Source organism: Gigantopelta aegis, chromosome 14 (genome assembly GCF_016097555.1).
Source record: "Gigantopelta aegis isolate Gae_Host chromosome 14, Gae_host_genome, whole genome shotgun sequence".
In the NCBI taxonomy this organism is placed as follows: domain Eukaryota; kingdom Metazoa; phylum Mollusca; class Gastropoda; order Neomphalida; family Peltospiridae; genus Gigantopelta; species Gigantopelta aegis.
The window spans coordinates 23816-50000 of NC_054712.1; the positions used below are offsets into that span (position 1 = coordinate 23816).

General features: G+C 35.8%; 1 protein-coding gene and 1 long non-coding RNA gene across 2 annotated transcripts in view; both read left to right on the forward strand.

The window, feature by feature from the left end:
- Window positions 1-26185, forward strand: part of LOC121388309 — a 56501-nt gene that overhangs the window by 13911 nt on the left and 16405 nt on the right. The gene's annotated exons all lie outside the window — the stretch shown is intronic.
- On the forward strand, window positions 13990-16456 carry LOC121388311. The gene is made up of 2 exons (XR_005959969.1): window positions 13990-14721; window positions 15303-16456. It is a non-coding gene; the product is annotated as an uncharacterized LOC121388311 (long non-coding RNA).

The following is a 26185-nucleotide window of genomic DNA, read 5'->3' on the forward strand; positions in this document are numbered from 1 at the left end:
ACTTAAATTTCCTGCAAAATATTTTAAACTGACGAGCTTTAATAGACGTCATAGCATCTTATGACGATTCAAGTCGCTACGACAAATCGCATGAGACAAGTTGGTGCGACAAATGCACAATGAGAACGCCGCTTTACGCTCAAGCGTCGCTTGTGCCGTCATTAAGTGCTTTGCACACTGTACGCGAGCGATTGTTGGCACGAATTTCGCGTTGACGCTAGCGACAAGTACATGCACACTGCTCGCGACCCCCCCCCCCCCAAAAAAAAAAAAAAATAAAAAAAAAAAAATAAATAAATAATAATAAATAAAAAAAATAAAACCACAACATTTGTGCGAATTTTCAGTTGTCAGTGTAAAATGGCGTCTGTCACAGTCGAAGTTGACCACGAGGATGATGATGAGGAAATGTTGCTATTGATATTAATCATGTGTATTGGGTGTGTGGGGTGTATGTGTTATATATATAAAAACGGGTGCATGTGCAGGGGGGAGGTATTGGGGTCAAAACCCTTAGTTGCCCCCCCCCCCCCCCATAAACTTAGCATAACACAATCTATAACCCCCACCCCCGCTAAAATCCCTGAACTCGCCCTGGAAACCAGCTACATTGGGGGCTTTTTTTTTTCTTTTTTTTTTAGCATGGGACCGTTTATATGCACCATCCCACACAGGATATCACACACCATGGCCTTTAATATATCAGTCATGGCGCACTGGCTGGAACGAGCCCGCCGATGGGGATCGAACCTAGACCGACCGCGCATTTAATGTAATGAATAGAAATAACATATTAAATATAGTCTTGATAAATGTTACGTGAATTGAAAACATCGCCCTCTTCCTCTCCCCTACAACGTTACGTAATTGTTGACACCCCCTTAAATTTCACGCGCATGACGACTGCTGGCCACTGTCAAAATATCAAGACAAATCCCTCACCGACCCCTGGACGGGTGTTATACCATACATCTATGGATATAAATATGTGTTGGAGACATGAGACGACCCCTCAATCAAGACAGTTAAATTTGTTCAAAATCAAGTGAGTAGCTCAGCGCCAGTGCAATTCACGCAAAGTCCCAGGTCTACTGGCGTCCCGCTAAATTAAGAAAAACAAAGCTGGTCATTGCGTTTGTAGATGACCTAAATAATGTAGATAAGCGAGCAATGTTGCGAAACTATAGCGATGTAGTGGACCGTATATATACCAAACAGAACTGGTTCATCTATTCTAAATGCTTAAATAATAAAACAACAAAACAAAACAACAACATATTCCAGGGACTGCAGCTTTAATAATAAAGTTTATAATTGGGATACGTGTACTGTAAGTATTAATGCTAATTAATAATTAATTCATATATTATTATATTATATAAGACCTTTAATAAATTATAACTTAAGAGAAACTAAAAATAAAATTTAACTTTACTTGTAATTAATTATGTTCCCAACTAAGGGTTAAGTGAATAATAATTATCATCCTACTAAATTTTAGCCAGGCCGCTGTCATCCAAGCGATTCGTAGCTCTATCTACAGGAAGGAAATGTTTTATTTAACGACGCACCCAACACATTTTATTTACGGTTATATGGCGTCGGTCTATCTACAGAGGCCCTGACTGCGTCCATGGTTTATCGGGCAGTTTATAACAACAAAGCTAGTTAAATAAATGTACGAACTGTAAATTAACCGACCGCTCAATATTAAACTCACAATGAAGGGTAGTTGGCACTACCACGCCGCTATCACGGAATATTGGGCACTTTCGCTACGAAAGGTAAACAAAGGGGAAAAACTAAGTGGCAAATAAACACTACACACTTACACACCACGCTTACACAAGCTCGGTAATAATAATTAAAGATAATTTCAATATAATTAAAAATAGCTCCACTGGTTAATTACTATTACCAGTAGGCCCTAGTGCTAATTTTAGTCCGATTAAGATAAATTAAACTGTTTTAATCGAGGATGAAGGTAGATTTTAATTATTTTCTATATTTATAAACACAAGGAGGATGAAATAATTTAAGATTATCAGTTATAATATCAATCCGTAATATTTAGTACACATAATAGGGTTGGGTACCGCGAAGAAAAACGCATCACGGTATACCACATTAGTAATGACATCATACTTATCACTGCGATTCAGTCGTACAATAATTGCTCAACATAGTGTCATTTATATGCCTTTGAACTTAAGGGCCAAGCATATTTGACATACTACATTGAAATACCAGTAGAGCTTTTGACTGATTCAGTTTACACTCTAGGCCTATTCCCTCTAAAGTTGAGTAAACATTAAGCAGGACTACACATCTCATATAGAGAGCAGACCTTCGTTTTTGAAAAACCCAGGTGTGCTAAAAATCGCACTCCTCAAAATGCAGAAGAGGGGAAAATCGCACCCCTCAAAATAATCAGAATTAAGAGACCGAGAGGAATTTCACCCATGAACATGATTAAGTTTGAGGAGTAATGATTTCAGTGGTGTAGGAAGGTGCCACTTGGGGGGCACACTTTTATATTACACACTTTTACACTATTATAAAGTAAATATAAAGCAAAATATCTCAAAAGTGGGGGACACATGCCCCTTTGATCCCTCCCCCCCCCCCCCTCCCTCCAGCCTCCTACGCCAGTGGATTTCTAAATTAAATATCTTAAGAGTTAATGTTTTGTGTTTTTAAAATAAATATCCTAATTTAACTAATATGATGGTTGTTCTCAAAGATGGAAGGAATGGGCCATTGCAGTCTTACACAAGAAAAAACCCCACCATGAACACAACATTTATTGATTTCTTATGTATTATATGCATATCATGTTGCTTTAAAATTCTGAATCATGATAATCTGTTGACTGTTTATGAATAAAGAATTGAAACTGATTTGTTTGTGCTTATTCTGTTTTATTTAAAACAAGTACAATAATTTTAGTCTTCATCGTAGAATGATATGATTTATCCATGGACACAAACTGTGAACTGAATGTGAATTGACATTGTAACAACTATGGTATTGTTATTAAGAATTCTAACTGTAAAATGTTTAATAAAACTCTAAAAACAAAAATGTCAGTAGGCCTGTTTGTAAATCATTTAAACTAAAAAGAAAGTAAACGTATAACAACCACATGGTACAGGGTTATCACAGTTATCATGCTAGCATAATAAACATGTTATATCCCTGCAAATTCTCTATTTAAAATAATAATAATAATAATGTTATAACAGAGAAAATGTCAACATCTATTGTTTTCTACCCAAATATATCTTTCTACAATTTTTATAAATATATATTTTTACAAACAGGATTAACTTTCATTATCGGTGTACTGTAGTTAACACGCCATTTATTATACTACTAACTCGAATCATAGCAACCCATAAAAAAACCCACCGCAACCCCCCCCCCCCCCAAAAAAAAAAAAAAAACCAAAAAAAAAAAAAAAAAAAAACCCAACCCCAACCCAACAACAACAAAAAACAAACAAAAAAACCACCAACAACAAAACCACCCTAATGTAAATTTAATTTTAAAATATACATGCTTTACACTCGGTAAATTCGAATTACTGAGTTGAAATTAAATCGGTGTGTTTGTTTCAGGTGCCCGTCAACCGATCACATGTACTAGAAATCTGACTCTACCAAGGTCAATGTCATTGGCTTTAAATCACATGGCAGTATCGTGAAACAGATCGTGAAAGTAGAAATATCTGCGAGTAGGTCGCTATGCTATTAACAAAAACAAAACCTGCTTTACTAAATTAGTTTTTTGTTGGTGTACGCGTTTACTGTGATATCAACATGCATAAACATTATACACATCATAGAATTATTGGACAACGCACCTATTATTTTTTCTGTAGGCCTACGTGATCAAAACGACGACAGTGTAAAATAAATTTCGCGATCATTACCTGCATTAAACAAAACAAAACCGACAAGATTTTAATAATAAGTGAACTCCTAGCTGATTGGCTCAGTGTAAAGATAACCAACCAATCGTGTTTCAATTTATAAAACAAGTATTCTAGTAAGTTCATTGTGAACAGAATGGAAATGTTTGTGGCGTTGTGGATTGGATTTAATAAACAATTAAAATGGCAATTTAAAAAAAATACGAGCGTGATTTGTTCACTTCAGGAGCGCGTTATTTCGCGCCCGTCAGATTGAGTTGACGGGGTTCACGGGCGTGATAGCGCTCGCGCCCGTCAAAAACGAAGCACTGAGAGAATAGCTAATACTTATAGGTAGAACATAGTTGTAGAGCCTTGTTGTATTTTAAGACCTTATAATGTAAATTAAATAAACAACATGAATAAATTCTGTAGTTATCATTTCAGTTGAACTGAAAAAATAATGAAAATGACAAAGTTTAAACGAATGTATTCTATTATCACCATTTTAATTATACCAGTAGCTATTAACTACCAGTAACTTTTATATAGCTACTTTTATTTCAGTTGATGGCCCAGGCAAACAGGCCCTTTATGTTTTCAGTTTGCTACAATGTATTATTGTTCAAGTTAGTTCAAGTTAAATCGTCTTAACATCAATTTAGTTTCAAGAATAAACAAACTCCATAAACCTGAATAAATCATGTAGTGTGTCAATTCCAGTCATTATTATCTGGATTACTGACTTTATTTTATTTTCTTGTTTAGAAAGATTAGTGCATTAGTAATTTATATATGAAATATTTTATATCGCGAACTCAAATATTATCAACGTAATGATATTTAGTGTCAAACATAGGATAGTTGTGGTATTAAAGTGGGAATCTTTGCCTACCCAGTGATAGGCAGAAGTTTTGTGTATTCGTTATCTCTGACTGAGAGAGAGGCTGTAACTGTCCAAATGTCCATCTAGCTCTAGAACAGCAGAGTAGACCTTCTAGGACCAACCACTTATGATGGAACGAATTACTTGAGAACAGGTCCAACCAAACCATCACTGCCTACAGAGTGGCAATCGGACATTTGGGACATACGTTTTAAGCTAGATTTACTAGCACATGTATTTCAAATCGATTTATAATCATTGTTTTGTGTTTTCAACTATTACTACCTACGTTAATACGTTAAAGTTTGAACAGTGTTGCCGTCACATAGCGTTTATGATTTTCAAAAAAACAAACAAAAAAACCCCAAACATATATATATATATATATATATATATATATATATATTAGTAATCAAAATAGTGTTTTTACTCAATGCTGTTCTTCAGTACACTCACCCAGTATGTAATATTTGAATGGCCCCTGATGTCTAGGGCGGGCCGTATCCCAGTGGTAAAACACCCTTGTTGAACGCGTGGTAGGTATAGGATCGATCCCAGTCGGTGGGTCCATTGGGCTATTTCTCATTTACGTAATGTACGCCACGACTAGTGTACCAAAGGTCGTGGTATGTGCTACTAATGAGAAAATGTACTAGGTTTACTCTCTAAGACTACATATCAAAATTACCAAAAGTTTGAAATTCAGTAGCCGATGTTTTTGTTCTGCTCTATATAAAGATACAAAATGTAGCCTGTGCCACCCCACTAGAAGCTGTGCATACGTCCCCAACCCTCCAGATACCGTGCCAATTCCACAGGCCCAATGGGCCATATATATAGGCTATCTGCTATGGGCCATATATATATATATATATATATATTATATATATATATATATATATATATATATATATATAATATATATAGGCTATGTGCTATGGGCCATATATATATATATATATATATATATATATATATACACAGGCTATGTACTATGGGACATATATATATATATATATATATATATATATATAGGCTATCTGCTATGGCCCATATATATATATATATATATACAGTCGAACCTGTCTATGGCGGCCATTCGTGGGACATGACAAAAGTGGCCGCCGAAGAGAGGTGGCCGCCGTATGCAGGTCATATATAAGTCCGAATTTTTAAAAACAATTACACGTATGTTGCAATAGAACTATTTAGGTGGCATTTTGAAAATAAATATCAGAAATAAACTGCAGCAGTATTTAATTCCTTCTAGAGTTGACACGTTTAACTCAAGTTGTTTTAGGCTAGATACCCTCTTATCAACTGCGTTTAATGACCACCGTCGATGACTAGTACATCGCACCGTTAATCCAGATTAAAAACACTTGTTAATTAACGAACACAGCTAAGCGACCGACGACCTTTAAAGGACGGCTGTTTATCAAGCCAATTGGTTATATCAACAAAAACATCTTACGTTCTTTTTTACGATTGCCGACATTTCTTTATAACTTGCACTAAAAAACAATTGTGGCCGCGATAGCAGGTTCATTTTCGCTTTTTTATGACAAAAGTGTGGCCGCTGGCCGCGTTGAGCAGGTGGTTGCCATATAGAGGTAAAATATATAGTAAAATTCATTGGGGGGACCTCAGGGTGGCCGCCATGTACAGGTGGCCGCCATATGGAGGTGGCCGCGAAGGCAGGTTTGACGCGATAGAGAATATGAAAGAGAGAAAGATGAACGCGAATTAGCATTTCGTAGAGAGCAGATGAATTCAGAGCGCGGAAGAAATGATATTAGAAATAGATCGCGTGACCGAGATTCACCTGACAGTTATTATAATCATCCCCCATTTGATGCTAGTCGTTACCTACGTATGGTCCCACCATTTAATGAAAGCCAGGTTGACGAATTTTTTTCATTGTTTGAAAATATAGCTATTAAAGCTGAGTGGCCGAGAGATAAGTGGACAGTCTTACTTTATTCCACGTTAAAGGGAAAAGCACAACGCATTTTTGCTTCTTTGACTGTAGAAGATAGTTCAGATTATGATATTTTGAAAGCTGCAGTGTTATCTGGTTACGCTTTGATTCCGGAGGCTTACCGACAAAAATTCCGTCGGCATTTTAAACGTGAAGCACAAACATACATTGAATTTTCGCGTGAACACGAAATGCTATTTGGAAAATGGATTAATTCTAGCGAATGCAAGGATAATTTTGACAAGCTAAGAGAGTTAATTTTGCTTGAGAGTTTTAAGGAAGGGGTATCTCCCGCAGTGCGATTATATTTAGAAGATAGGCAGGTTTCTACTCTAAATGACGCTGCTAGACTGGCTGACGAATACTGTCTTGTGCATGGTCGCGAAAAACATCCAGGTCGTAACCAGCACCCTCCTAGTATTAGGACTACTACTGATAGCGATAGGGATAGACAAAACCGCAATACTCAAACAGGTAGTCGTAATACTCCGCCACCAGTATGGAACAGTCACGATAGGTATGGCCCTGGGAATAATGGTGCGACTAATGAAAACAGAGATAGGAGGCCTGTAACAAAATGTACGATTTGTGGTAAGCTTGGTCACACTGCTGCCCGTTGTTATCAACGTATAGGATACCCCCCAAGGTTTAATGAAACCAGGAGAGTGTCAGGCCAAAGTAATGGCAATGTTCTGACTGGCCTAGTAAACACCATCACTGCCGCACCAACGGACAACGAAGTGGAATGTGGACGACCATTTCCAGAAATTTCTCAGCGAAACTACGAACATTTTGGCCATTTTCTATTGAAAGGACATGTCAAGTGTCATGAACATGACCCATTGAGGGAGCCCATTATCGTGTTAAGAGACACCGGGTCAGCTCAAACTTTGGTTGTGTGAAGCGCATTACCTGCAGCGGCGGAAGCCGAGAATGATCAAGGCCTGGTTGTGAAGGGCGTGACCGGGTCTGATTTAACAGTTCCACTGTATCGCGTATTTATTTCTACAGCTAAGGTAGAAAGGTATCTCACCGTGGGGATAGTGGAGGAATTACCCATCCCAGGAGTAAGCGTTTTGCTAGGGAATGATGTCATGCGAATGACAGATGCGGGTACAGCTCTTCCACGTGTTACAGAATGTCCAACAGCAAACTCCCAGACAGAGAAGTTGAATCAAGAAAATCCGAGAATGTTTGAGTCCTGTGTCGTAACTCGGTCCCAAGCAAAACTGAAAACTCAGTATGCACAGAAAGAGATGTGTGAAATGCCTACCATCAACTTGGGTGAAACATTTATTGCTGACGGCGAAGTTGTTCGACCCAGGGAGGTTGTACGCAGGGCACCTGTCACGCAGGTGAATGGCGAGCGCATACCTGATGCATTGGCTCACCTGAATATCACCCGAGGAGAGCTGACTGAACTACAAACAGCAGACTGTACATTGATAGCTGAGAGAGGAAAGGCATTATTAGGAGATGAAATTAGTAAAGTGCCTGTTGGTTATTATTACGACAACGGTTTGCTGATGCACAAACACCGACCAAGCGATGTGCCTGCTGGCCATGATTGGCAAGAACGGACCTGTGTGGTCATCTCGCATACCTGCAGAATGGGTATTCTGAAACTAAGTCATGACGGACCTATGGCTGGACACTCGGGCGTCTCCAAAACTTGTGATAGGGTGACAAAACTATTTTATTGGCCGGGGATTCGGGCAGATGTGAAGGAATTCTGTCGCACCTGTAAGATCTGTCAGTTAGCAGGAAAGCCTAATCAAACTCCAATTAAAGTACCCTTGCTACCTATACCAGTGCTGAATGAAGCGTTCAGCCACGTAGTGATTGACTGTGTGGGGCCATTACCTCGTACCAAATCAGGCTATGAATATATACTTACCGTCATGTGTAGAGATACCAGATTTCCGCACGCGATTGCGTTACGCAATATAAACGCATCCTCAATAGTTAAAGCACTTTCTGAGTACTTCGCATTAACAGGACTGCCGCAGACATTGCAAAGCGATCAGGGATCAAATTTCACCTCCAATTTGTTTCGACAAGTGTTACGTGAATTAGGTGTAAAACAATATACCTCGACTGCATACCACGCGCAAAGCCAAGGCTGTATTGAACGTTTTCATCAAACGCTTAAGTCGATGCTGCGTACATATTGTTTAGGCCATCAAACTAGTTGGGATATCGGACTGCACATGGTAATGTTTGCTGCTCGTGACACAGTGCAGGAGTCATTGGGATACACCCCATTTGAGTTAGTGTATGGCCACGCGGTGCGAGGGCCTCTAAAATTGGTTTATGAGGCATGGACCTCAGAATCCCAACCAAAAGATCTGCTAACGTATGTCATGGATTTTAAAACGCGTTTGTATGAGGCTACTAAGGCTGCCAGTGCCGCTATTACGACAGCTCAAGCCAAGATGAAAACTAGGTATGATAAATCCGCTTCGGCCAGACAGTTAGACGCGGGTGATGAAGTTTTGGTTCTGTTTCCGTTAGTAGGAAATTCTTTACAAGCAAAATACCAAGGTCCATATACAGTTGAAAAGAGATTAAATGATGTGAACTATTTGATCCGAACTCCCGACCGGAGAAAGACGCACCAGGTGTGTCACATAAATTTGTTAAAGAAGTACTATCCTCGGGGAAAATGATGATATGGTCATACATCCTGCGAGAGAGCCCGTATGCTCTGTAAATCCTGTCAACAGACCGATCAGTGAAAACGATTCACACCTACATGCAGCCGAATCGCGGTTACGTAACTCTCAGGTCATAAACAATCTTTCCGACAAAGTACGCCACCTTACTGTGGAGCAACAGCGGGATATTCGCGGATTAATTCAAGAACACATCAGCGTGTTTGGGGACGTACCCACATGTACCAATACTGTTGAACATGATGTAGAGATAGGTGACACTGTGCCGATAAAACAGAATCCTTATAGATTAAACCCTGCTAAACGTGCAGTCATGAAAGCCGAAATTCAAAGTATGCTGGATATGGGAATTGTTGTGCCTAGTGTCAGTGCGTGGAGTTCCCCATGCATTTTAGTTCCTAAACCGGACGGAGGTGTTCGTTTATGTACCGATTACCGTCGCGTAAATGCGGTAACAAAGAGTGATTGTTATCCATTACCACGAATTGAGGATTGTATTGATGAAATCGGAGAAGCAAAATTTGTGAGCCGTTACGATTTACTGAAAGGGTATTATCAAATCCCACTAACAATTAGAGCTCGTGAGATCTCCGAGTTTGCCACACCCGATGGTCTGTACGAGTATACCGTTACTCCAATCGGCATGCGAAATGCACCCGCTACATTTCAACGTAGATAAACACTGTTATCCAAGGTTTAGACGGATGCAGGGCTTATATAGACGACGTAGTGATTTTCAGTAACACATGGAAGGAACACATGGAACGAAATCGCATATTTCTAAACCGGGTGGGAGAAGCGCATCTCACCATTAATCTGGTTAAAACAGAATTTGCTCGTGCCACAGTCACATTTTTAGGACATGTTGTCGGTCAGGGTAAAGTTCGTCCTGTTGATGCCAAAGTGCAAGCTATTGGTGAGTTCGCCCGACCAGATGGTAAACGCAGTCTTATGCGGTTCTTAGGTACCGTCGGGTACTATCGCAAGTATTGTAGAAATTTCGCGGATGTTGTATCTCCTCTTACCAACCTACTTCGCAAAAACACAAAATATGTTTGGACTAATGATTGTGAACGGGCTTTCAAAAATGTAAAGGGTTTATTGACTAATTCCCCTGTGCTTATGGCTCCAAACTTCGAAAAGCCATTCAAACTAGCCGTTGACGCTAGTGACGTTGGTACGGGTGCTGTTTTGTTGCAAGAAGACACCCAGGGGATTGAACATCCTATCAGGGGATTGAACATCCTATCAGCGAAATTATTCTACCATTGAGAAAGAAGCTTTAGCATTAATTTTAGCTCTACAACACTTTGCAATCTATCTGAGTCAGGCTAATTATCAGATTGTGGTGCTGACAGATCATAACCCTTTAGTGTTTGTTAATAGAATGCAAAACAAAAACCAGAGGTTGATGCGTTGGAGTCTTCAAGTACAGGAATATAATCTAAAGATTGAGTATGTAAAAGGAAAGGATAATATTATCCCAGACGCTCTCTTGCGTAGTTAAGTGATACACAAAGGAATAGTGATGAAAAGTTTAAATTGTTTGAATTGTGTAGCTAGTGTCATTGTAATGGTATTATTGCATAGTTAGTAGTTTACAAGTTAGGTCTAGAATGATGGAGGTCAGTAATTGCCTGCTCCAGTTAGATAAAAGCTTAACTCACTTTTGTTTCATTAATAGGTAAGTATGTACATTTTACCTCAGTGATCAATCATGTATATTGTATGACTTTATTGCGACATTTATCAAGATGTATTTTTATTGTCAAATGGACATAATATGTATAATTTACTTTTAATGATATCATAACTTCGTTATATGATATCATTACGTTATGGGGGAGGGTGTCATGATGTCAGATGTATAGCAGACAGACATCATGTGTAAGGCCATCTGTTTAAACATCCCAACGACACTAAACTCACTAACCACCATATGTGTGCAACTAACAATAAATAAACGTTGGAACACTCACTACGAACACTCATTACAAAGCTGTGGAAACAACGCGGCCTATCTATTTATCTGCTACTGATAAGAGCTTAATTTGTTGTGGAAGTCAAAGAAACTATCATGTGTCATTCACAAGCGTATAATGTATTTACTGCCAACATAAAACGGTTGGTGCTTGTGAATCCAATGTGAACTATATAATGTTACGTGAGATTACCTCACATCTCCAAGGACCATGCCTGGGTGTTACGGACGCCTGTCTCCAGACGTTGTAACAGCGAAGGTGGTGAATTACTAAGAAAATATATATATTATGGTTCGACGAACCCCCAGTCTGCAGAAATGGCAGACGATTAAACTAATACTTCAGTTTATAATGAATGATCACTTCTGACTTTCTCTAAACAACACAACCAACACAAATCAACATGTAATCATTTAATACATAAACAGCTAACTGTCACCAAGGTGACTTACACTGAATACAACAATCTGTTGTACTGACCACTGCTCAAACTACGACACTCACTTTATATGTTCTCTATACAAATGTTCAATGATATCATCATGTAGATTCATTCGGCTGATAGGACGGTTCCCTCAGTTCAGCTCTGCGGCACTTCATACGACAGGTAGATAACTGGCCCCGTGCTTATAAAACTTTTCGAGTCCAGACTCGAGACTCTATTAGAGTCTCGAGTCTGGACTCGAAGAAATTGGTGCTTATAAAACTTTTCGAGTCCAGACTCGAGACTCTATTAGAGTCTCGAGTCTGTAAATTTCGAGTCTGCTAGCAACCCAGACTCTAGGTTAGAGTCTGAAATGAAATATCCCATAATACCTTATAAAAATGGCTAGAACTGGGAGAAGGAGAAGACGTTTGTTACATAATGTAAGGAATATTATTGTTAGAAAGCCAAGAATTTTTAAAGATGGATCAAATCCACTTGAGGATATGTCCGCGGAATGTGTTTTTCAACGTTTTTGTTTTTTACCTGCAACAATTATGTACATTACCGGTTTGTTGGCTGTTCCATTGGAACGCCGAACCCTGAGGAATGTTTCGATTCCTCCCCTGAATAAAGTGTTGATTTGTTTGCGTTTTTTGGCATGTGGTTCAAACCACATGTTGCTGGGCGATGCCATGAACGTTTCCCGGGCCAGTGTTGGCCGTATCGTCGTCAATGTCTGTACGGCACTAGGTAACATCGCTGGACGATTTCTACACCTACCAAACAACGAAGACATTAGAAAAATGAAGCAGTCTTTTCATCAAATTTCAGGTAATTTTTACATGTTCAACTTGGTCGCTCTCTACTGTCAATAAAAACAATTTTCACGTATTAGGCAAGGGACATCATTCCAATCGTCTATGTACAGTACAGTTCCATAAATATTTTTTATAGTACAGTGCCATAGATTTTTATTACATCTTACATCATGATATATTTAGATACATGCAGGGGAAGGGGTGGATACGGTGGGCATAACCCCTCTTGCTGAAACTGAATATTTAAAAACAATATATTGCCCTGGGGAGAACAATATGAATAAAAATCCCAACTCTTGCTTTCATACAAATATGGTACAAATAATAAGTGAATTTCTTTCGAATTGCAGCAGATATGATTCCCTTTTTCAAATGAATTATTTATTTGTATTATTTGTTTGCGTACGTGTATTTTTTTCTATGGTGTTAAGTACACATTTTATGCAGAAAACAGCACAAAACAATTATTTGCATTCATTTCAGGTTTTCCTAATGTTGTTGGTTGCATAGATGGTACTCAAATAAGAATTCAGGCACCCAACAAAAACGAAGAGGATTTTGTAAACAGGAAGGGATATCATTCTCTAAATGTTCAGGTGAAATGTTTGCAGTCATATTTTAAAACTATTAACAAATATGATAATTAGGTACCGTATTTAGGATACACGTCAAACCGTACCCAAACCGAAACGTACCTACTTTTTTTTTACCAGCTTCCAGTATACAGTATACATAATAAGTAGGCCTATGTGTAACAGATAATGCACACAATATGAAAATATAGTGAATATTTTATTTCACTACTATTTACACTGCAACAAATTAGAAATAATTGTTATTTATTTTAAAACAATTAAAGAAATTTGCATACACTATACATAGAATAGAGTACATAAAATGTAAATGACTGATTCAAATTATATATTTTTAAATTACATACCAACTTTGTAAAAAAAAAGTAGGTATAACAATGCATGTGTGTACAACTGTAGGTAGGTTTATGTATGTGCATGAACATGAACGATGTACATTGATAAAGGAGATATTCCATAATGAGGTTGGGACTTAGCTGAGTGGTAGAGCACTTGCCTGATGTGCAGTGGGTCCATTGAGCTATTTCTTGTTCCTGCATGGTTGGTGTATGATAAATCCCATCAGTGAGATATTGGGTTATTTTTTGTACTAGCCAGTGCACCACAACTGGCATATCAAAAGCCATGGTATGTGCCATCCTGTTTGTGGAATGGTGCATAATTTTTTTTATTTGCTACTAATGACAAAATGTAGCAGGTTTTCTCTTTAAGACTGTTAAAATACCAAATGTTTGACATTCAGCAGCCCATGATGAATACATGTAAATCAATTTGCTCTAATGTGTCATTAAACTAAACACACCCTTTTTGTTCCTGCCAGTGCACCATGAATGGAATATCATCAGTGGTGGTATGTGCAAAACCAGTTCTGTGTGAACTTTATCAACAAAGTACATTTGAACACAATGAACATCACAAAACCATCCATATGCATACAGAAATATGTTTGAAGAATGTATTTTAACAAATGAACTTTTTAAAAGTAATAAAATTGTGGAAGGCAAATGTACCTCAACTCATCTACTTTCTTTTTAAAGAAAACAATTGGTAATTGCAGATTGTCTTCCATTACGAGGAAACAGAAATGTTAACTTGTTTTTAAGTGCATACAGATATTTGTAACAATTTCATTACCAATGTAAGGTTCAAATTGTACTATAAATTACTTTTGTTGTGAAACTGTACTGTAAATTGCTTTTGTTCTCAAATTTATATATAGGTACAACATTCACAAGCAAGATGTATTATAATTTTAAACTAGAACAGACCTCTTCTTTTTCAATTTGTTTGATGCTACCACTTGCAATTAATGGGAACAATACATTATTTTGCAGTTGATCTGTGACCCATGGTTTCGCATAATGGACTGTGTAGCCAAATGGCCAGGTTCTGTCCATGATAACAGAATCTTCAGACAGTCTGCTGTGTGTGCTCATTTTGAGAGAGGTATTAAACAAGGAATTTACATAGATATCAGTTTTGAAATATGTTAATATATATTTTATGGTACAAAACAGGATTATACGTTATTTATGGGCCGATACAAATTGGTAACAAATGGTGTAATATCCTAAATGTTGCATAGTATATGAAATGTTCAACCATAGGCAGAATGAACTTACCAGACCGTCTACTACAACACCAACTTGAATTAATGCATATACACACTACATACATATACGTGGACATATCGTATACATATTTCATGTATATAATCATTGCCATCATCACTCTTACTATATACCTGATTTAACCATTTTATGTTCATGTTATGCTGTCCAATGCATGTCATTTTGTATCATCAATATATAAAATAAATGATTTGAATTCAATATCAATATACAGTTAAATACCAACAGGTTATATATAGCCTTTAGCTTACATTAAAACATTTTGTTACATCGTTTTACGATATCAAAATTCAATGTGTGTAAGCTCAAGTGTTCCAACATTGATATCCTTATCTTCTTCTGTTATTTAATTTCAAAATACATGTATAATAACAAGTACATATATTACTGTTTCAGGTGATATTGATGGGATCCTCCTTGGCGATTCAGGATATGCCTTGAGAAACTTTTTAATGACACCATATTTAACACCTAACACTGATGCTAAAAAAAAATACAATACATCTTTGTGCAAAACTCGTGTATTAATTGAGCAAACATTTGGCATTCTAAAACGACGTTTTGCTTGTCTTCATAATGAAATTAGATCTAAGCCTGAGTTTGTTTGTAAATTTGTAATTGCATGTTGTGTTTTACACAATGTCGGTATTGACAGAGGTGATGTTTGTTCATTTGAATTTCCCGATTTAAATGATTCACAAAATGATATCATTCACACAGATGGTGTTGGTGCTCATATGCGTGAGCACATCACCAATACCTATTTCTCTTGAAGGCATTGTTCCACAGACACTAATGCATCACAAAGCAAAACAAGTAATTGAAAATGTATACTCTTAATTTGTATTCATTAATCTTCAATGCTATAAATTATGAAGAATGTTAATTTTAATCAAGGAATATGTTGGTCTACAAATTAATCAATTTTCAGCGTATCAAATGAATGAAACTTTTCCTTGTAATCCAATATTATGAAAAAGAAAAGCACAAAGGAAGTCATTTATTATATCGAATGTCAGTGGAAACATGCCTTTACTAAAAGTACATTCAAAATTGTTGAGGCAACATTGGTTACTGACATAATTAAAGACATTTTTGTTCAATATTATTTGTTAAAATGTTTGGAGTTAAAAACCTGTCACATAATACATGTATTAGGATGATAAATACATTGATATTGTAACAAATGATAAAAGTCATTTCTATAATTAAACAGGCTACATGAAGTTACAATGGCCACATATGTAATGCATACCAGTGGTATGTCCCTGATATTCCCATGCTATCATTAAACAGGATACATGAAGTTACAATGGTCACATATCTAATGTATACCAGTGGTAAGTCCCTGATATTCCCATGCTATAGTAAAACAATAAATATAGAATAAATAGTTAATGACATGTAACATTGGTTTTATTATCTGAAAGGATAAATTGGAAATTTGTGGATTCCATAGAGATTTCTTGCAAATTCATAAGCTGCTTCCTGCTGTTTAGTTGGACGGACTAACATTTATAAATTATAATTTCTATGACATATAGAATTTTTAAAAACATTTGTGTGACTTCCTGTGTGTGACACTGACAGGAATTCCAAAGTAAATAACATATTACATAGAAACCTTGCAAATTTGCATACCTTTATTAACCAGGTTAATACACTTAAAATTATCACATGGGTTTATGACATGGATATTATGGGTAAGTTATAGTATAAATATATTTATTGACTTAGAATTGGGATAACAATATTTTATTTGATAATTTGTGCATGATAATGCTGATGTTACAGTTGAAAATGTCTGTTTTACCGACTCCGGTTTGCATCATGAGTAAAAATCAATTTGCTAAAGTGGAACCAACATTAACATCTGAAAATGGTCAAATATAACACACATGTAGTTATTCCTTAATTATTTTTACCCTGTAATCCATAAGAAATTATACGGAGAAGCTATTATTTCTTTTAAATTCAGCTACATTGTATTATCACGTATCATGACATAAAACTTTATTTGTATATACTGTAATGAAAGAAATTATTTAAACCAGTATGTAAATTGAAAGGGACTCTGAAGTAGTACAGATGGACAGACAGGACTGATATAAAACCTATAATACCTTCCAGTTGCACCAATATGGGACTGAAATAATTAACAACAACAACGCTATAAATATGAAATGGATAGGGAACTGAGACAAGACGTTATTTTCAAATTAACACCAACAGTTTCTAAGTTTAGTTTCTTCTTAAGATGTCATTGTTCACTTTCATAAAAGGTACACATTGGTGATGTTGAATGTACATGTTTGTCTTAATAAAGCAATATCCAGAGAGGTTTTTAAATTTAATTTTTTTTTTTTTTTTATTAAAATGAAAAGTTGTTCAAACCAACAAATGTATCATCATGAATGCATGCAAGTTTACAATTCATTACCAGTGGCCATATCTTGTAAAGAAAAAATATCGCCAGCGTCTCGCCTCTGTTCCCTGTCAATTTTCATTTTATAGTATTGTTGTTTCAACAGAATTAGTTTTAATTCTTCATTTATTTTCTGTGTTTCTGCTTTTATTTTCAGTGTTTCTGCAATTAGCTTTTCTTTTTCTAAACTGCAGACATCCATATCCAGTTGTAGCAGCTCTTTACTACCTGTTTTCATATTTGAATTTTTAAATTTCTTCTTAGGTACAGTATTTTGTGCATCAGCTTCTGAAATGAAAAATGTATTTGTGCTATAAGTTGTATGAAATAATTATATAAGTATAAAGTTTCATATATTATGTTTTTTTATACATAAAAAGAAAAACATGTTTGAAAATTCTAAAAAATGTGTACAAGACATTTTGATTATTCACCAGTAATGTTATTGCTGATCTGCATTAGACCCCATGCCATTGTACATGTAAACAGTTTAATATGACTAATAAACAGTGTAAACAAGGTATAACAAGTATATTCAAGAAATGAGGTACCGCACATGCATTTGAAAATACAGAAATTTATTTAGTCATGATATCTTGGCATTCATTTACTTCAAAAAGTTATTTAATTGTTAGGAATAATACAAAATGGATACCATCATCTTCTACATGTATAGGCTGCACTTCATTTCCAGTGACATCCAAATCTGAAAAGATTTTTAAAAGACAACAAATAAACATTTATTTCATTTTGGTTCATCAGGGTATGAATAACGAAAAGCTTACACAAACTGTGGTAATCAGCAAAGTCCATCACACATATATATTCACTTTAAGTGAAAAAAAAAAAAATGTGCACAAACAATGATTATCCGTGATTACAGGTAGTATTTTATTGTCATTTCAATGAATTAATAATTTTTGAAGTCATGAATTGTTAAGAAATCTGTAAAATGTTTAAGTGTTTGTTGGGGAATGTTTTTGTAACTGCTACACATACATGTATCTTTACTGAAAAATGTGCATTACCATGTTCCACTTCAAGACACAGACAAGAGTCTTCTTGCTCGATGACAACTTCTGCAAACACAAATGCACAGTACATAATTATGGTAAATGACTACAGTATTGGTTTCAAAATGACAATTATTATAACATGTATGAATTGTTTTTCTTTGATGTGAAAACATGATGTGAAAGTATATCTTCCCCAAACAGGTTTAAGTAGGGATATTTTTAATATACATTTTACATTCCGAATATAAATGTGTATAATTGACATGAAATTGAATAAAGACATTTTATTTCATTATGTATGTTAATATCCACAACATGATAGAAACACATGTAATGTAAGGTTATGTCCAGTGCCCACAGTGGTCTTACCTCACAGGTAAAGTTCTGACCACCACTGTTGCTACTGATATTGTTGCCTACTATTTTGAAAGGAAAAGAAGAGTACTGTCTTGTTAGGCAGAACCGTGGTAATGATATGGGTTCTTTGTACATACTTCTTCAGTGATTTCATTCATTTCACTTACCAGTGCTGTCAATCCCTCCATTGACTCCAGATATTCCCTCCTCCCCAAAAAGGTCCAAAAACAGACAATTTATTTTTGTCAGTGGTGGCAATGGGGACCCACCACCAGTCTTCGGTCTTTTTATTAAGTCATTTTTTTCCTTGGCTATAAATAAAAACCATTAAATGTAATTATTACAAGACTTTTATAATGTATCATAAAAATATTGCAAAAAAAAAAAATTGCATTGTTCATCGTCTTCATTATTCTGCACCAAATGAACGAACAATAACAGGCATACTTTGAAATGTGCTTAAATGTTAAAAACAATTACTTTACATTCATAACTATAATTTATAACATTAAAAATTTCAATAATATATGCAGGTATGCAGTTTTTGGTTTTGTACTACATATAACTTATTAAAACATTTAAAAGTTTAGATAAAAGGAATATATCAGTACCTCTTTGTTTCAGATTCTGGAATTTCTTCCTAATCTCATCACTTGTGCGGGTTTCAGAATGGCTTTCACTGTAAAGTTTAGATAACAAAACTTAATACATAATTTCTTGCAATTCATTTGTATGTACTTGTATACAAGTATTGAAAGACCTATCATACCTGTGTAGTGATGTCACTTTAATACAAAATCATTACATGCATTATCATAGCAAGTATGGGATGGGGACAATACTGGAATACAGAGTAATAAAAAAAAACAATGCATGCTTCCAGTCCCCCAAACATGATAAAAATTGTTATTTTCACCAGTTTGTATTATCCACTCACATCAGCTGCATACAAAACAGTCTGAAAGGTAGGGGTATCACAGTAAAAATACTGCTCATTGTCGCTGGAAAATGTTGGTGATATGATTACCTGGCTGATTTCATTATTGCAAGTGCACACGTGTGTGTGTGTGTGTATGTGCAGGCAATATTCTGTTCAGTATCGCATTGCGATTCACTGTAATAGTTTCAAAGATCGCTACACAATTTTCTAAAATTAAATAGTAGTTGCTAATAAATGTTTAGTTGACTAGAAATATTGCTAGTAAACATTTTGAAAAAACAATTTTCCCTGATGTACGTGCGTGTGTTACAGCTGTAACAATATAGTGCTACAATATCGAATCGCGATAACAGCCACAATAAGGTACATCGATTCAGGACAGGTGTATCATGATACAATATGATACATTCATGTTTTAATACTTTTTGGTGAAAAGGTTGAAGCAGATATTGACAAACTTACGAACATATACAGTAGAGCAATGAAAAAGTAATTTTGATGTTAAGTTGCTGCATTTCCCGGCATTTGATGTGTCTATTAACAGGCAGACTGTCTTCGATATTGATATCATCACGTACCCCATAGGTTTATTTTTTGTTTACAAAATTTATTAAACAAAAAGGTGTATGTGTGTTCCCTGTACATCTGTACCATCTGAAACCTAAACATGTTAAGAAGTTGAATTTTCTCAAGAAAAACTTAAATTCTATTGAACTGCATTGAACAAGCATATTACTTTTTTCTTTTTTTTGGAAGACTTCCAATTTGTATTTCGAAACATTTCAATTTCATTGTCCTGTAATGCAGTATGTGTCATGTTTTAAATTTTAATTAAGGTTATCATGTTTCATAAACTTCAAATAAACAGTTTAATTATTGATGATTGATGTGAAAAGTTAAGTATCGTGATATGTATTGTACTGTGACCCAAGTATCATTAGATTATATCTCGTGTGTGTGTGTGTGTAGATGGATGGATGGATCATTGGATGTAATACACATTTACAGACAAAAAAACATGTACCAACAATGTGGCTTCCAGTCCCCCAAACATGATAAAAAATTGTTATTTTTACCAGTTCGTATTATCCACTCACAATCAGCTGCATACAAAACAGTCTGAATGGTGGGGGTATCACAGTAACCATACTGCTTATTGTCGCTGGAAAAAGGTTGGTAAAATGATTACATTTTACAAATGTAGAGCATTGAATACGGGCATGTAATAATTAAAAAGGACAAAAGGGAGAGTATGGGTCACAGGACAGCAGCATGAACATGTAACCCCCCCCCCCCCTCCATCTGGTCCGCCAATGAATACACTAGTAAAACCGACAGGCTACTTTAATTTTAAATTATGAAATTATACATTGTTAACATAACTCATGTTTTTGCCGAGTAACAATAAGGCCGACTGCATAGCGGGGTTCATAGCCTAACTTACGAATTCAATTTTTCGGCGATCTCTGCCCACTTTCCCTCCCGTACTTCCCTCCCTTTCTCGGTCCCTTTAAAAGCTCCAAAAAGAGTTTTATAGTTGTGGGCAACCATTCGCAGCAATAATTCTTCCTGGTGGTCGTCCCACCGTCCTCTTCTCTTTTTCCAAAGTATACCGGGTGTTTCTTCCAGTGACATTTTTCTCACAGCAGAGCAGACGACAAAAAATAAAATTAACCGGAAAAACGATTTGGGCCGCTTATGGTAAATACAAATGAGACTCTATAAAGTCGAGACTCTAAATAGTTTTATAAGCACGGGTACAATCTCAAACTCAATAGAGTCTAGACTCTAGTATGAGTTTGGAGTCCAGACTCTAATAGAGTCTGAGAATCTAAAAGTTTTATAAGCACGGGGCCTGGACTTCAAGAAGCTTCAGTTCTGCGACTCTTCAATAATATGTTAATCCAACAATATTGTCCTCTGTGTACGTGGTTGTACACTCCGACCCTTTCTTCAGTCAAACAGCCGTAACGTCGCTTGGCACGGAGCTTCTATGGAACTGCTACACCAAACCTCAGACAAGACTTTTATGCCCCAGGCATGGTCCTTGGAGATATGAGGTAATCTCACGTAACATTATATAGTTCACATTGGATTCACAAGCACCAACCGTTTTATGTTGGCAGTAAATACATTATACGCTTGTGTATGACACATGGTAGTTTCTTTGACTTCCACAACAAATTAAGCTCTCATCAGTATCAGATAAATAGATAGGCTGCGTTGTTTCCACAGCTTTGTAATGAGTGTTCGTAGTGAGTGTTCCAACGTTTATTTATTGTTAGTTGCACACATATGGTGGTTAGTGAGTTTAGTGTCGTTAGGATGTTTAAACAGATGGCCTTACACATGATTTCTGTCTGCTATACATCTGACATCATGACACTGGGACATAAAAAGCCTATATATATATATATATATATATAGGCTATGTGCTATGTGCCATATATATATATATATATATATATATATATAGGCTATCTGCTATGGGCCATATATATATATATATATATATATATATATATATATATATATATATATAGGCTATGTGCTATGGGCCATATATATATATATATATATATATATATATATAGGCTATCTGCTATGGGCCATATATATATATATAGGCTATGTGCTATGGGATATATATATATATATATATATATATATATATATATATATATATATATATATAGGCTATGTGCTATGGGCCATATTTATATATATATATAGGCTATGTGCTATGGGCCATATATATATATATATATAGGCTATCTGCTATGGGCCATATATATATATATATATATATATATATATATATATATATATATATATATATATATATATATATATATAGGCTATGTGCTATGGGCCATATATATATATATATATATAGATATATATATAGAGATATATATATATATATATATATATAATATATATATGCTATCTGCTATGGCCATATATATATATATATATAGGCTATGTGCTATGGTCTTGTATCTTTAATATCTTTGGTAATAAATTCATGTTTATTATAACTTTATAGAAGAAAAACAATTTTGAAACAAAATGGCTACACTGGCAATATGTTATTTTATGAATAAAAATTAGATAGTTGGGCTTTCATGTTGTTGTTTGTGTTTTTGTTTTGTTTTGTTTTTTGTTTTGTTTTTCTTTAAGTATGTAACTCTTGACTATACTCTCCCCCCTCTCTCCCCCATGGCATCGTTTTGTAACAAATCCCATGATATCCACTCCCCTCACTCTAACATATATGTATGTTTTACACTGAATACTGTTTATAATTGTTGTGGTTATAACCATTCACCCAAAACAAAGACAAAGAAAACGTCATTATATGTTATTTTTCTCAAAACATTGGCGTGTGACTGTCTTTCAGAATTTCACAACTGGAAAACAGCTCTTTCAGTTTCATAAATTCATTGGAACGAGATCCGATACTTTTGTATGTTTCTCTGCCAGGGACGGAGGGATGCACCAGGTCGGTGCTAATAGTATACATACCTGTCAACTCTCTCGCAATTGGCAGGAGTCTCACGCATTTGTAACAAACATCACGCTCTCACGCAACGTTACTACAATATCTCGCTTTTTTCTAAAAATAAAACTTATTTTATAATTGTGGTTTATAGTTGAGAGCTGAATGTAATTACTTACTGATTATGCAGGGTCTGGGAATTCGTTACCTATTAATAATAATACAGCATATTGAACTTACCCTCGGTTCAATACCAACAATCACTCGCGGGTGCTATTACCATAGTTTGACACCCAATAGCCGATGTATTTTTTCGTGCTGGGGTGTCGTTAAATATTCTTTCATTCATTCATTCATACCGATGATCGACTTGTATGGTTTAAATTAACTCTATTAATTAGTTGGGCTTTTTTTTTTAAGAATTCCATTTTGGATTTAGGTCTCACTACACAGATCACTTCCGGGTAAGAGTTGATTGATGACGGTCCACTATAGTTCCTAATTGTGACACATGTTATGGTTCACATATTCACTTCTAGGAAATGGTAAAGAATTAAAACAATATGTATGTTTAATGGTAAGCCTTCTGGCTGTATTTTGCCCATGTTATTTTGTAATATTGTACATCGACCTTTTGGGACATGGGAGTATAGCGCAAGAGACAGCCTGGATAAATCGGTTAATGAACCACCTGTTCGGACCGGTACTACAGCCAGATGCGGTCATATAGCAAAAAACTGAGTGGGAAATGATATAAATTTTGGAGTGAAAATAAATGCTTATATAATGTATGTTCGCGATGGTGTATGTTGTTAGTGCCAACGAGAACCCATTCTATTGGCAATCTTCGTTTAAAGTTGGGCAATTTAACATGGGTTTCAATGGCAGATGACATCTGTGTAGTGAGACCTTAAACAAACTAAGAATTGCCACAGGATGACTGCTCTGTATTATACCAGTAGACATAGCATCAATACATTATAATTTCACCACTGAATATGTTTACAATTACCTCTGTAAACGTTGAAAATTTTAACTAATAATGATTGCATATTAGTATGTTAGAAACAGTAATGCAATCCTCATCAACGCACCACTTCAGTAAAATGAACCCAACCACGTGACCTAGAATTTACAACATTATCTGATACGACAAAACGCTAGAACCATGACATAAAAAGTAAATCTTGTTGTAGCTAGATATAAAACATTTAGATTCAACGATGCAACACGTTTTGAACAGTATTTCATATTATGGGACAGCACCCCCACTCCCTGCAGGCTCTCAGGTGCAAACATAAAAAAAAAAATGTATATGTTTTGACAAAACACTGGACAATTTTGTTTTGAAACGTTCTGACTGTAGCCTAATCTACTGAATGTTTCAGCTACCGAAACGGGCGAGTTTGCTAATGTTTATGGTTTGATATAACACTGGACAGTTTTGTTTTGAAACGTTCTGACTGTAGTCTAATCTACTGAATGTTTCAGCTACCGAAACGGGTGAGTTTGCTAATGTTTATGGTTTGATATAACACTGGACAGTTTTGTTTTGAAACGTTCTGACTGTAGTCTAATCTACTGAATGTTTCAGCTACCGAAACGGGCGAGTTTGCTAATGTTTATGGTTTGATATAACACTGGACAGTTTTGTTTTGAAACGTTCTGACTGTAGTCTAATCTACTGAATGTTTCAGCTACCGAAACGGGCGAGTTTGCTCATGTTTATGGTTTGATATAACACTGGACAGTTTTGTTTTGAAACGTTCTGACTGTAGTCTAATCTACTGAATGTTTCAGCTACCGAAACGGGTGAGTTTGCTAATGTTTATGGTTTGATATAACACTGGACAGTTTTGTTTTGAAACGTTCTGACTGTAGTCTAATCTACTGAATGTTTCAGCTACCGAAACGGGCGAGTTTGCTAATGTTTATGGTTTGATATAACACTGGACAGTTTTGTTTTGAAACGTTCTGACTGTAGTCTAATCTACTGAATGTTTCAGCTACCGAAACGGGCGAGTTTGCTCATGTTATGGTTTGATATAACACTGGACAGTTTTGTTTTGAAACGTTCTGACTGTAGTCTAATCTACTGAATGTTTCAGCTACCGAAACGGGTGAGTTGCTAATGTTTATGGTTTGATATAACACTGGACAGTTTTGTTTTGAAACGTTCTGACTGTAGTCTAATCTACTGAATGTTTCAGCTACCGAAACGGGCGAGTTTGCTAATGTTTATGGTTTGATATAACACTGGACAGTTTTGTTTTGAAACGTTCTGACTGTAGTCTAATCTACTGAATGTTTTCAGCTACCGAAACGGGTGAGGAGTTTGCTAATGTTTATGGTTTGATATAACACTGGACAGTTTTGTTTTGAAACGTTCTGACTGTAGTCTAATCTACTGAATGTTTCAGCTACCGAAACGGGCGAGTTTGCTATGTTTATGGTTTTGATATAACACTGGACAGTTTTGTTTTGAAACGTTCTGACTGTAGTCTAATCTACTGAATGTTTCAGCTACCGAAACGGGCGAGTTTGCTAATGTTTATGGTTTGATATAACACTGGACAGTTTTGTTTTGAAACGTTCTGACTGTAGTCTAATCTACTGAATGTTTCAGCTACCGAAACGGGCGAGTTTGCTAATGTTTATGGTTTGATATAAACACTGGACAGTTTTGTTTTGAAACGTTCTGACTGTAGTCTAATCTACTGAATGTTTCAGCTACCGAAACGGGTGAGTTTGCTAATGTTTATGGTTTGATAAAACACTGGACAGTTTTGTTTTGAAACGTTCTGACTGTAGTCTAATCTACTGAATGTTTCAGCTACCGAAACGGGCGAGTTTGCTAATGTTTATGGTTTGATATAACACTGGACAGTTTTGTTTTGAAACGTTCTGACTGTAGCCTAATCTACTGAATGTTTCGGCTACCGAAACGGGCGAGTTTGCTAATGTTTATGGTTTGATATAACATTGGACAGTTTTGTTTTGAAACGTTCTGACTGTAGTCTAATCTACTGAATGTTTCAG